Source organism: Bos taurus, chromosome 17, assembly GCF_002263795.3.
Source record: "Bos taurus isolate L1 Dominette 01449 registration number 42190680 breed Hereford chromosome 17, ARS-UCD2.0, whole genome shotgun sequence".
Taxonomy (NCBI): Eukaryota; Metazoa; Chordata; class Mammalia; order Artiodactyla; family Bovidae; genus Bos; species Bos taurus.
The window spans coordinates 7,755,715-7,769,164 of NC_037344.1; positions in this window are offsets into that span (position 1 = coordinate 7,755,715).

The window sequence follows — 13,450 nt, forward strand, 5'->3', positions numbered from 1 at the left end:
GGGCCCGACCACTCCGCCTGCCCAGCCCGCTGCAGGGCCGGAGGGGCCTTCCTGCTCCCCAAGGAATGCCAAACCCCGGAGAGAGGGAGGTGGGCCAGGAGGAGGAGGAGGGGGCCGCACGTGGGGGCGCCGAGGCTCTGCGGCGCCAGAGAAGCGGATCCTCCCGGGTCCTAGGCGGCCCCGCCCGCCTGACAGCCACAACCCCGCGCCGCGCGCTGATGGGCGCAGCCGCGGCGCGCGCTCCTCCGCCTGGGAAACCGAACCGCGCAGGTCAAAAAAACTACAAAGGAAGGAGATTCAAGGGCAGGGATCACATCCCTTAGCCATCCTCCAGCTGAGGAGCCGAGGTCAAACTAGGGCACCTGAAACATGGCATTGGATTGGGGCACACAATTTATTTTTCAAAGGAAATCTGGAGCTTCATTTAAAAATTCTTTGATAAAACACTTTCTGTTGCAGGTTCGCTAACACGGTACGTTCGGTAACTGAATGAATGAAAGGTCAGACGTTATTGTTTCTTGAGGAATTTAATTAACAAACATTTATTAAAGCATGCAACGTTCCAGGCATTGTCTCTGTCACTGGGGATGCATTAGTAAACAGACAATCCCCACCCACCCACCTGCATCTAAGTGATACTTATTATCAATTTGAGCTTCTTGTTAAGTAATATGTCTATTTGTAAGCACCTGTCATACTGGAGGAGAAGGCAATGGCAGCCCACTCCAGTACTCTTGCCTGGAAAATCCCATGGACGGAGGAGCCTGGTAGACTGCAGTCCGTGGGGTCGCTAAGAGTCGGACACGACTGAACGACTTCACTTTTACTTTTCACTTTCATGCATTGGAGAAGGCAATGGCAACCCACTCCAGTGTTCTTGCCTGGAGAATCTCAGGGAGGGGAGCCTGGTGGGCTGCTGTCTATGGGGTCGCACAGAGTCAGACACGACTGAAGCGACTTAGCGGCAGCAGTCATACTGGAAATCTTAGTAGTGCCTGGTCAACAGTAAAAGCATATTTTCCAAAGGCTTGAGAGAAATATTAGTTACTTCCATTTCACCATTAGGAAAAGATGAAACTAACAAATTTGGTGCTAATCTGACAGGTGGGTAAATTACCCTGAGGCCTTACATTATTCAGCACCTAGTTCTCTGAGTGGCCCTAGATAGCAAATCCAAACCCCCTGTAAGATTAGAACATGGATGCTTTTCTTGAAATGAATTAAGTCCTGAAGGAGCATGAATAAGAAAAGGCAGAAAATATGATGGAGTTTCTCAGTAGCTGTGAAGTTGAACTGGCATGCAGTGCCCCAGAAGCTTCCTTCTTGCTCAGGGCCCCATAGTTCCCCCAGGACAGGCTCAGGACACATGTGGGCATGTGAAATTAGGTCCATGGCCATAATAGACCTCAACCCAAGCCAATTAAATCAGAATTTCTGGAGTTGGGCTTCCCAAACAGTAGTTTTTAGAACTACATATAAGGTACAGCCAGAGTTTCCAACGATAGGATGTAACATTAAGATTCAACAGATCAGTGCTGATTCTCAAACTTTGATGTACTTACACGTAGTGGGGGAAATCTCGTAAAATGTCGATTCTGAGTCAGTAGGTCTTTGGTGAAAGTTGAGATTCTGTATTTCTGATAAGTTTCCATGAATGTGTGCTCCTCCGTGCTCAGTTACCCACTTCTGTCAGACTCTTTGCAACCCCATGGACTGCAGCTCGCAAGGCTCTTCTGTCCATGGAATTCTTCAGGCAAGAATACTGGAGTAGGTTGCCATTTTCTACTCCAGGGTATCTTCCTGACCCAGGGATCGAACCTGCATCTCCTTCATTGACAGGCAGATTCTTTACCACTGAGCTACCTGGGAAGCCCCAGATAATGCCAGTACTGCTAGTCTTGGTACACTTTGAGAAACAAGTACCTAAATGCCAAATTTCTTAAGGTAAGTCCTCCTTAAGTAGTAGTAACTGCAGAGCCTTTCGACTATGTAAATGGTTTAAAATGGGCGGTTCATTTGTTTTGTTATTCAGTTTAGTTCAGTCCGTCATGTGTGTCCGACTCTTTGCGACCCCATGGACTGCAGCACGCCAGGCTTCCCTGTCCATCACCAACGCTCAGAGCTTGCTCAAACTCATGTCCATCAAATCAGTGATGCCATCCAACCATCTCATCCTCTGTCATCCCCTTCTCCTCCTGCCTTCAATCTTTCCCAGCGTCAGGGTCTTTTCTAAGGAGTCAATTCTTCACATCAGGTGGCCAAAGTATTGGAGCTTCAGCTTCAGCATCAGTCCTTCCAATGAATATTCAGGACTGATTTCCTTTAGGATGGACTGGTTGGATCTCCTTGCAATCCAAGGGACTCTCAAGAGTCTTCTCCAACACCACAGTTCAAAAGCATCAATTCTTCGGCGCTCAGCTTTCTTTATAGTCCAACTCTCATATCCATACATGACTACTGGAAAAACCATAGCTTTGACTAGATGGATTTTTGTTGGCAAAGTAATGTCTGTTTTTTTAATATGCTGTCTAGGTTCATTATAGCTTTTCTTCCAAGGAGCAAGCATCTTTTAATTCCATGACTGCAGTCACCATCTGCAGTGATTTTGGAGCCCAAAAAATAAAGTGTCACTGTTTCTACTGTTTCCCCATGTATTTGCCATGAAGTGATGGGACCAGATGCCATGATCTTAGTTTTCTCAATGTTGAGTTTTAAGCCAACATTTTCCACTTTGCTCTTTCACTTTCATCAAGAGGTTCTTTAGTTCTTCTTCACTTTCTGCCATAAGGGTGGTGTCATCTACATATCTGAGGTAATTGATATTTCTCCCAGCATCTTGATTCCAGCTTGTGCATCATCCAGCCTGGCATTTCGCAGGATATATTCTGCATGTAAGTTAAATAGCAGGGTGACAATACACAGCCTTGACGTACTCCTTTCCCTATTTGGAACCAGTCTGTTATTCCATGTTCAGTTTTATCTGTTGCTTCTTGACCTGCATACAGATTTCTCAGGAGGCAGGTAAGGTAGTCTGGCATGTCCATCTCTTTCAGAATTTTCCACAGTTTGTTGGGATCCACATATCAAAGGTTTTGGCATAGTCAGTAAAGCAGAAATAGATATTTTTCTGGAACTCTGTTGCTTTTTCGATAATCCAATGGATGTTGGCAATTTGATCTCTGGTTCCTCTGCCTTTTCTAAATCCAGCTTGAACATCTGGAAGTTCACAGCTCACATACTGTTGAAACCTGGCTTGGAGAATTTTTAGCATTACTTTGCTAGCGTGTGAGATGAGTGCAATTGTGCGGTAGCTTGAACATTCTTTGGCATTGCCCTTCTTTGGGACTGGAATGAAAACTGACCTTTTTCAGTTCTGTGGCCACTGCTGAGTTTTCAAAATTTGCTGGCATGTCGAGTGCAACACTTTAGCAGCAGCATCTTTTAAGCTTTGAAACAGGTCAACTGGAATTCCATCACCTCCACTAGCTTTGTTCATAGTGATGCTTCCTAAGGCCCACTTGACTTCACATTCCAGGATATCTGGCTCCAAGTGAGTGATCACACCATTGTGGTTATCTGGGTCAGGAAGACCTTTTTTGTATAATTCTTCTGTGTATTCTTACCACTTCTTCTTAATATCTTCTGCTTCTGTTAGGTCCATACCATTTCTGTCCTTTATTGTGCTCATCTTTGCATAAAATGTTCCCTTGGTATCTCTCATTTTTCTTGAAGAGATCTCTAGTCTTTCCCATTCTATTGTTTTCCTCTATTTCTTTGCACTGATCAATGAGGAAGGCTTCCTTATGTCTCCTTGCTATTCTTTGGAACTGAATTCAGATGGGTATATCTTACCTTTTCTCCTTTACCTTTAGCTTCTCTTCTTTTCTCAGCTGTTTCTAAGGCCTCCTCAGACAACCATTTTGCCTTTTTGCATTTCTTTTTCTTGGGGATGGTCTTGATCACTGCCTCTGTACAATGTCGTGAACCTCCGTCCAAAGTTCTTCAGGCATTCTATCAGATCTAGTCCCTTGAATCTATTTGTCACTTCCACTGTAAAATTGTAAGGGATTTGATTTAGGTCATACTTGGATGGTCTAATGGTTTTCCCTACTTCTTTCTCCTTTTCCAACAAGGAGTTCATGATCTGAGCCACAGTCAGCCCCCAGTCTTGCTTCTCCATCTTTGGCTGCAAATAATATAATCAATATGATTTCAGTATTGACATCTGGTGATGTCCATGTGTAGAATCTTCTCTTGTGTTGTTGGAAGAGGGTGTTTGTTATGACCAGTGTGTTCTCTTGGGAAAGCTCTCTTATCCTTTGCCCTGCTTCGTTCTGTACCCCAAGGCCAAAGTGGCCTGTTACTCCAGGTATCTCTTGACTTCCTACTTTTGAATTCCAGTTCCCTATAATGAAAAGGATATCTTTTGGGTGTGTTAGTTCTAGAAGGTCTTGTAGGTCTTCATAGAACCATTCAGCTTCTTCAGCATTAGTGGTCAGGGCATAGACTTGGATTACTGTGATATTGAATGGTTTGTCTTGGAAATGAACAGAGATCATTCTGTCATTTTTGAGATTGCACCCAAGAACTGCATTTTGGTGGAAGCCAGATGTCTTTCATGATGTAGGCTTGGAAGTAATACATGGTCATTTCTGCAAATGAAATGTTACAGAGGTCAGACCTGCTTAATGTGGGAGAGGACTATGTAGGGCTATGACTACCAGGAACTCCCAGGGGCCGTCGTGCAGGCTGGCAGCACAGGTTCAGTCAGTCAAGCTTTAGGACGTAATCATGCATTCTCACTCAAGGATTCCTAGTGAAAGATTTCACCCTTCTTAAACAGTGAGTACAGTGATGTAATATGCCAGTATTTTAACATTATTCCCTAAGGCTCTATCCCTAAGTTGACAAAGATGATGGCTTTTCAAGAGGGTTGGGGGGAGAAGAGAAGTATTAATATTTCCAAAGCTGTTTCCTAATGTAAAAAGTCATTTTGTGCCTGCTTTTTACATTAATCTGTTTGAAGAATTTTATCCCTGATCTTTTACTGGGGTGGGGAAAATTAGTTTCAGCATTATAATTCTAATGCAAACAAAATTTGGGGGTACTAGGTAGGCGACTATTAATTAATTTGATTATTTTGTGATTTAAAATTTATAAAGCAAATACTCCCCTTTCAAGGGGCTGCAGAATTTGCAGAGTAAGATATACCCTTTCTTTACTGAGATGCCCCCCCCTTTTTCTAACCAAGAAACACTATCTGATTTGCTAATCATTCATCCTTCCAAGTGAAAGTGAAAGTCGCTCAGTCGTGTCCTACTCTTTGCAACCCCATGGACTTTACAGTCCATGGAATTCTGCAGGACAGAATACTGGAGTGAGTAGCCTTTCCTTTCTCCAAGGGATCTTCCCAACCCAGGGATCAAACCCAGGTCTCCCGCATTGCAGGCAGATTCCTTACTAGCTGAGCCACAGGGAAGCCCAAGAATACTGGAGCGGGTAGCCTATCCCTTCTCCAGCGGATCTTCCTGACCCAGGAATTGAACTGGGGTCTCCTGCATTGCAGCCAGATTCTTTACCAACTGAGCTATCAGGGAACCCCTCTTAGTCAAACATTTATCTGAATAAAAATTGTTGTGCGAAGTACTTAAAAATGGTTCCTCAGGGAGGGGATATATGTACACGTATGGCTGACTCACTTTGTTGTACAGCAGAAATGAACACAACGTTGTAAAGCAACTATACCCCAGTTGAAAACAAAACAAAAACAAACGAAAAAGAAGGCCACCTTATTTGGAAATAAGGCCTTTGCAGGTGTTAGTAGTTAAGATGAAGTCATACTGGAGTAGGGTGGGCCTTGAATCTCACATGAGGTGCCTTATAAGAAGAGATACAGACATGAAAGGAGGTCATGTGAAGATGGAACCCCACCAGGAGACGGCAGGGGCATTCGGCCCCAGCCAAGCAGCGTCAGCCACCATCAGAGCCCGAAGAGGCAGGAAGGGCCCCTCATAGAACCTCAGGGGGACATAGCCCCATGACACTTTTTTCCTGGACTTCTGGCCACTAGGACCACGAGCAAAGAGAGAATAAATTCTTGCTGTTTTACGCCTAAAAAAAAAAAAAAAATTATCTCTAAGCTACAGAGGATCCAAGAGTTTCAATCCAAAATCTCTTCTGCATTTATTTTTTGCAGGGTTAGAAAGAACTCCTTTCTGCTCTTGATAAATAATATTTTTAAATCACAAAATACTCAGGGCATGTGAAACTTTTCTTGACGCTATCCAAGATGGATCGTCTGAAAACCACTTGGGACAGAAAAATTCAACCAGGCTGGAAGGGAAGGTGACTGTTCTTTGTTCTCGACACTTCTCTTCAGACTTCACATATGAGCAATAGAATTTTAGAGCTGCCTGTAGCCAAGTGGTAACTCCTGATCCCTCCTCCTATTTCCACATTAATTAAGAAATACAGTACCAATTTTTATTTGGCATACTTTGTTTAAATGAGATTTATTTATTCCATACTTCCACGTGAAGCTTTACCTAAGAAACTTGCCTTGAACATCTCCTGGGCTTGCTTCCCACTACTTCACTTCTCAGATGCATTGGCTGCTCTTCACTTTGGGCCAGAACCTTCTGCTTTCAGAGGCAGTCTTCCAGCCACTCCATTATTTATTACATAAAGGGTGCTTGTGAGCCTTTTAGACTGCACTGTGCTAAGACTTTCTGCTGTCTCATGTTTTCATCTCTCTTCACTGTGTGCCAAGCATTTCTTCCAGAAGCAAAAGTGATGAAACGACGGTTTTCAGTGAAAAGGCCGGGTGACTATGAACTTGAATTTTTGAAAGAGCATTGTTTTTTATTTAATAATCTTTAATGATGATAAACTTAGTGTTTTTTTGTCACACTTTAACAAGAAATTGTATAAAGCCCAGAGGTTCAGAGACTCTGTACCCCACCATATAACCGGCACGACGACTGGAAAAAAGACTCAAACTCTTCTCTCATTTTTTATTTCCCCTTGAGAGCTTTACTGTCCTTTGCAGCCACGATGCTTGTAGCACTTCACAAATACAATGACTTTGCAAATACAGATGAGAGAATGATTAAAACTACTCTTTCAGGTTTAGAAAAGTGGTTAAGTCTTTCAAAAATTTCAAGTTTAATTTTTTAATGAAAATATCAGATGAGTGGAAGAAAAATTCAGATATGCATGCTTGACATGTTTATAGAACACAAGTGTGTGGGGGTTGTTCTTTCCTTATAAGAAAACTGTGGTTTTATAGTTCTTCTAATACTTCTACTGGTCCATCTCACTTCCACAAAGTGTCTAGTCAAAGACTCCCACTTTTCAAATAAATTCTCTGTATTCAAATTATACTCAGTTATTTTTTTCATTTTTCAGTCAGTAAGGAATCTGCTTGCAGTGCAGGAGACCCAGGTTCTATCCCTGGATGGGGAAGCTCCCCTGGAGAAGGAAATGGTAACCCACTCCAGTATTCTTGCTTGAAGAATCCCATGGACAGAGGAGCCTGGAGGGCTACAGCTCATGGGGTCACCAAAGAGTCGGACACGACTTAGGAATTAAACCACCACCATCTGCAATGATTGTTAAATTGAAAAATAATGGGAACATTAAAATTATAAAGTAACTCTTTCTAGAAATTTGAACTTTTTGTCTTAACTCTCCCTAGGAAGAAAGTCTAGGAGCAGTTACTAGTATCCCTACTTTGAGATAAGGGGATGGAGATCCAGTCAGTGATTTTCAACAATTATTTAATTATTTGATATTTAGTAATATCAAAAGTGGAAGACCATGGGAAAGAACTATAGTGTTCTCATTTTGTTTCTGAAGAATCAAATTTCTCAAACCTGATTTAAAATTTACTCTTTGAATGTAGGCTTTTTGCTTCATTTAAAATTCAAAAGAATTATTGTGTTTGTCTTAAAATCAATCATGATAGTGGTTTCCTCCTCTCGATAGCACTTTCCATGTTTATATTAATACTGAATATGACAAACTGTGTTCCTGTCATTCTGTATATGAGATTAAAATAATGATGGTCATGAGTACTTAAAGGATAATAAAGCTTTCATAATGATTGATAAGCAGTTATGACCTAGTTAAAGAAACAGATTACAGACAAGGAAATAGGAAAGATTAAGCAGCAGCAATAGAAATTGACTCCAGGGTATGCTAACTCTAGAAGATGTTCATTTCAGGCTTTCAAATTCATTAATCACAAGGAGGTCTCTTTAGGAGTTTATGGTTAAAAATTAATGATCTTTATACCAATGGTAACCCACTCCAGTACTCTTGCCTGGAAAATCCCATGGACGGAGGAGCCTGGTAGGCTGCAGTCCATGGGGTCCTAGGAGTCCTACGCGACTGAGCGACTTCACTTTCACTTTTCACTTTCCTGCATTGGAGAAGGAAATGGCAACCCACTCCAGTGTTCTTGCCTGGAGAATCCCAGGGACAGGGGAGCCTGGTGGGCTGTCATCTCTGGGGTTGCACAGAGTCGGACACGACTGAAGCGACTTAGCAGCAGCAGCAGCAGCATACCTATGGTACGGAGAAGGCAATGGCACCCCACTGCAGTACTCTTGCCTAGAAAATCCCATGGACGAAGGAGCCTGGTAGGCTACAGTCCATAGGGTCGTTAAGAGTCGGACACGACTGAGCTACTTCACTTTCGCTTTTCACTTTCATGCATTGGAGAAGGAAATGGCAACCCACTCCAGTGCTCTTGCCTGGAGAATCCCAGGGACGGGGGAGCTTGGTGGGCTGCTGTCTATGGGGTCACACAGAGTCAGACACGACTGAAGCGACTTAGCAGCAGCAACATACCTATGGTAGGTTTGTAATGATAATTAGCTGGTTATTTTAGGACAAACGTTTTATACCTCATATACACATTTGAAATATTTGAAGATTAAAACAATTTTTTTATCGTATATACAGAAATAATGATACTATTCAGACTTGATCAGTCCCTGTTAGTAAATCTATACTCACTTGGCTATGCATTTAGTTAAAAAAAATAGCTTTTCCTTGATACTTTCCAGAGTCCTATCTGAAGTAACTGCTATTGATCATGATTTACTGGTCATACAAATTATTTGTTATATATGCATGTGTATCTGTGTTTGTTCACCTGTTTGTATGTGTAGGTGTGTGTGTGTGTATGTTTTATATATGGATATATATAATGTATATATAAAACATTTAAGGTAAAGAGGTATATGCATATGATTGCCCAATAATATATATTTTAATGTAACTGATATGTTCATTTTTAATAGTTTGGTAGCAATGTAAAATTATGTTTCTTTCAGCATTATGATTAATTATAGTTACTGTTTATTATTATTACTACAATAGTACAGACATGCGTCAGAGATATTTCCAGTTTGGTTCCAGACCACTGGAATAAAGCACATATCACAGTGAACCATACAAACTTGTTTTCCCAGTGTGTATAAAAGTTATGTTTACACTGTACTATAGTCTGTTATGTATGCAATAGCCTTATGTCTAAAAATGTACATATATTAATTAAAAATACTTTTAAAGAAATGCATCCACATTCAATATCAGAAAAATCTATTATAATAATTTAAGAAAGCCTTGAAGAATTACTAATAATTATTTGGAGCAAATGAATGATTTAAAAATTCTGGATTGGGTCACAGACTAAATGGTATCAATCAGCTCTAAAATTATGGTTTCCTCTCTTAGTTATTCATGGCAAATAGATGGGGAAATAGGGGAAACAGTGACTGACTTTATTTGGGGGGCTCTAACATTACTGCAGATGGTGACTGGAGCCATAAAATTAAAAGACGCTTACTTCTTGGAAGAAAAGTTATGACTAACCTAGAATGCATATTGAAAGGCAGAGACATTAATTTGCCAACAAAGGTCCATCTAGTCAAGGCTATAGTTTTTCCAATAGTCATGTATGGATGTGAGAGTTGGACTATAAAGAAAGCTGAGAGCTAAAGAATTGATGCTTTCGAACTGTGATGTTGGGGAAGACTCTTGAGAGTTCCTTGGGTTGCAAGGAGATCCAACCAGTCCATCCTAAAGGATATCAGTCCTGGGTGTTCATTGGAAGGACTGATGTTGAAACTGAAACTCCAATACTTTGGCCACCTGATGCAAAGAACTGACTCATTGGAAAAGACCCTGATTCTGGGAAAGATTGAAGGCAGGAGGAAAAGGAGACGACAGAGGATGAGATGCTTGGATGGCATCACCAACTCAATAGACATGAGTTTGAGTAAACTCCGGGAGCTGGTGATGGACAGGGGTGCATGGCATGCCGCAGTCCATGGGGTCGCAAAGAGTCAGACACGACTGGGAAACTGAACTAACTACTAGTTATGGGGCTTCCCTGGTGGGTCAGATGGTAAAGAATCTGCCTGCAATGTGGGAGGCCAGGGTTCAACTCCTGGGTTGGGAAGATCCTCTTGAGAAGGGCATGGCTACCCACTCTGGTATCCTTTCCTGGAGAATCCCATGGACAGAGGAGCCTGGCGGGCTACAGTCCATAGGGCTGGAAAGACTCTTGACATACCAAAACAATCTGCACCTCAAATTTTCTGTTTCTCTTTTTTTGGTTTGTCTGTTTTTTTTTTTTTAACCTCAGACTGACAGAAAAAAGTGCAAATTCACTACAAAGCAGTTTTTTCCTGAATCATTTGAGATTAAGTTGCCAACATGATGTCTCATCATCTCTAGATAATTTACTGTGTATTTTTTTGAAAATAGAAACATTCTCCTACACAGCAGGATGATGCAAGTATCAAAGTCAGGAATTTAACACTGATACATTGCTACCATCTAATTCTCAGAACCCATTCAAATTTTCCAGATGCCCTACTCATGTCACTTTAAGCGAAAGAATCCAATTCAGAATCACTATGTGCTTCTCTGTCTTGTTTCTTTAGTCTGTTTCAACTAGAATGGTTCCTCAGTCTTTCCTAGACCTCCATGACTTTGATTGACACTTTTGAAGATTGTGTTGTTTAGAGGAGCTTCCCAGGTGGCTCAGTGGTAAAGAATCTTTCTGCCAACCCAGGAGGTGCAGGTTCCATCTCTGGATCAGGAAGATCCCCCAGAAAAGGAAATGGCAGAGAAGCCTGGCGGAGGGATCAGACATGACCTAATAATTGAGCATGCTGTTTAATCACTAAGTCGTGTCTGACTTTTTGTGACCCCATGGACTGTAGTCTGCCAGGCTCCTCTGTCCATCGGATTTCCCAGGCAAGAATACTGGATTGGGTTGCCATTTCCTTCTCTGGGGGATCTTCCTAACCCAGGGATCAAACCCCTGTCTTCTGCATTGGCAGGCAAATTTTTAACACTGAGCCAGGAGGGAAGCCCTTTTGAAGATTACCAGCCAGTGATTTTGAGGAGTCCCTCAGCTGGGTTTGCCTGATTCTGCTTCAGGATTAGATTTAAGTTATATGTCTTTGGCAGGAATACCAGAGTAGTGATGCTGTGCACTTTTGTATAAGGGGAGGGGGAGGTCAATTTCAATTTGTCTCATTACCAATGATGTTCCCTTTGATCACCTAATTAAGTGATAGCTATCAGGCTTCTTCAATGTAAGTTTACTCTTTTTTTCCCTTGTAATTAGTAAGTATTTCATTGCATTTCCTGTAATTAGCTAGTATTATCAGAAGACACTTTGTAACTTATGTGACTATCATCATATTCCTCAAGCTTTCAATCTATTCATTTATCACTTTTGACTCATGGTATCCTATTTTAGTCCATTACTCTCATTATTTGTTAACGCTTAAATTATCCCTGGTTTGGTCAATGCAGTCAAGCCGACGTCTATGCCCTTTTGCTGTCCCCATCATTTCCTAGTACTTACTTTTGGCTTTAAGTTTTGGACTTGAGTGGGGCTTTCTCTGCCCTAGCCATGGAATCAGTTATTTTTCTTCCTTTACTGATGCTGAAGCTGAAACTCCAATACTTTGGCCACTTGATGCGAAGAATTGACTCTTTTGAAAAGACCCTGATGCTGGGAAAGATTGAAGGCGGGAGGAGAAGGGGACGACAGAGGATGAGATGGTTGGACGGCATCACCCACTCGATGGACATGAGTTTGAGTCCTGGCGTGCTACAGTCCATGGGGTCGAAAAGAGTCGGACACAACTGAGCTACTGAACTGAACTTGATAAATAATGCTAATTAGGAGCCAAGATTGGGGTAATAGGTGTGCTTATTGTCACTGGGTTTCATCTGCTCTCGGGCTTCTTAGTGAACAGAACTAGGAAATATGTGTATGCACACAGTATCTTGAAAACTGTCAGTTCATGCTGAAGCCCCCTTTCCACACAGAAGTCCTCCTCACCCAACTCAGACCCCAGGACCCTGTGCTGGGCCGCGTCATGCACGGGCGCTTTCCTTATCCTACTTGGATGCTCCACAACTGGGTGGTCCTCCTGTGCAGTCTCCTCATCCTGATTAGGCTCTGACACTCCCTGCAGGCCAGTCCTCCTGTGTGCTGACTTTCTCGCCCCTCCCAGATTCCAGCAACCATGCCTGGCTGCCACTGCTGCCTCCTGATCGGAATACCTTCCTCACCCTGCTTGGGGTCAGACACCCTGCTCTGGTCCACCGTGACTACCTTCTTGGTCACCTAACTGCCTTAGGACTGAATCGTTTGGGAAGGGAAAGGAAGGAGCTTTTTTTTTTTTTTCTTGAAGTGTATTTCACTCCTCTAACGAGCTGTTCTTGGCTTACCCAGCAGCTCTTCCCCCTGCCTCTGATGGCATGCCCTGATTTTCACTCTGGTGGAATACTCTCTTATGCTCTCAGTATATGTGTTTCAGGCAAGACTGACTTCACTCTTGCTTTAGGGATACGTATGTGAGTCAGTCCTGGCCAGCTGACCACATCCTCTTGGCCCCAGTGATCAGCACTACCTTTTACTCTGTTGCTTAGGCCCCAAAGAAGACAAAAACCAGAAATCATATGCTCATCCATGACTTCTTTCTCTCAAACTGCACATCTAATTCATAAGCAAATTGCTTTCCTTCAAAATTCATCCCAGATAGAACCATTCCTCTCTGCCACTTACAGAAATATCCTATTCTAAGCCATCTTCATCTCTCACCTGACCTCCTGCCTCCAGTTTGTCCCACTACAGAGTGTTCTTCATACAGCAACCAGAGTGAGTCCTTTAAAACCTTAAGACAGATTATGTCACTCTGCTCAATAGGCATCATCAACTTCCCCTTACACTCAGAACAATATCTAATGTCCTTACATTATGGCCAGCAAGGGCCTACATCAGACCTATATCACCTGAAGAAGTTGTAATGATACAGATGCCTGTGCCCACCCCCAAGAGAAATGGATTGGATCTACCTAGGATAGATTCCCTGACACTGGTTTCTTTAAAAAGCTCTCCAGTGCTTTTGTG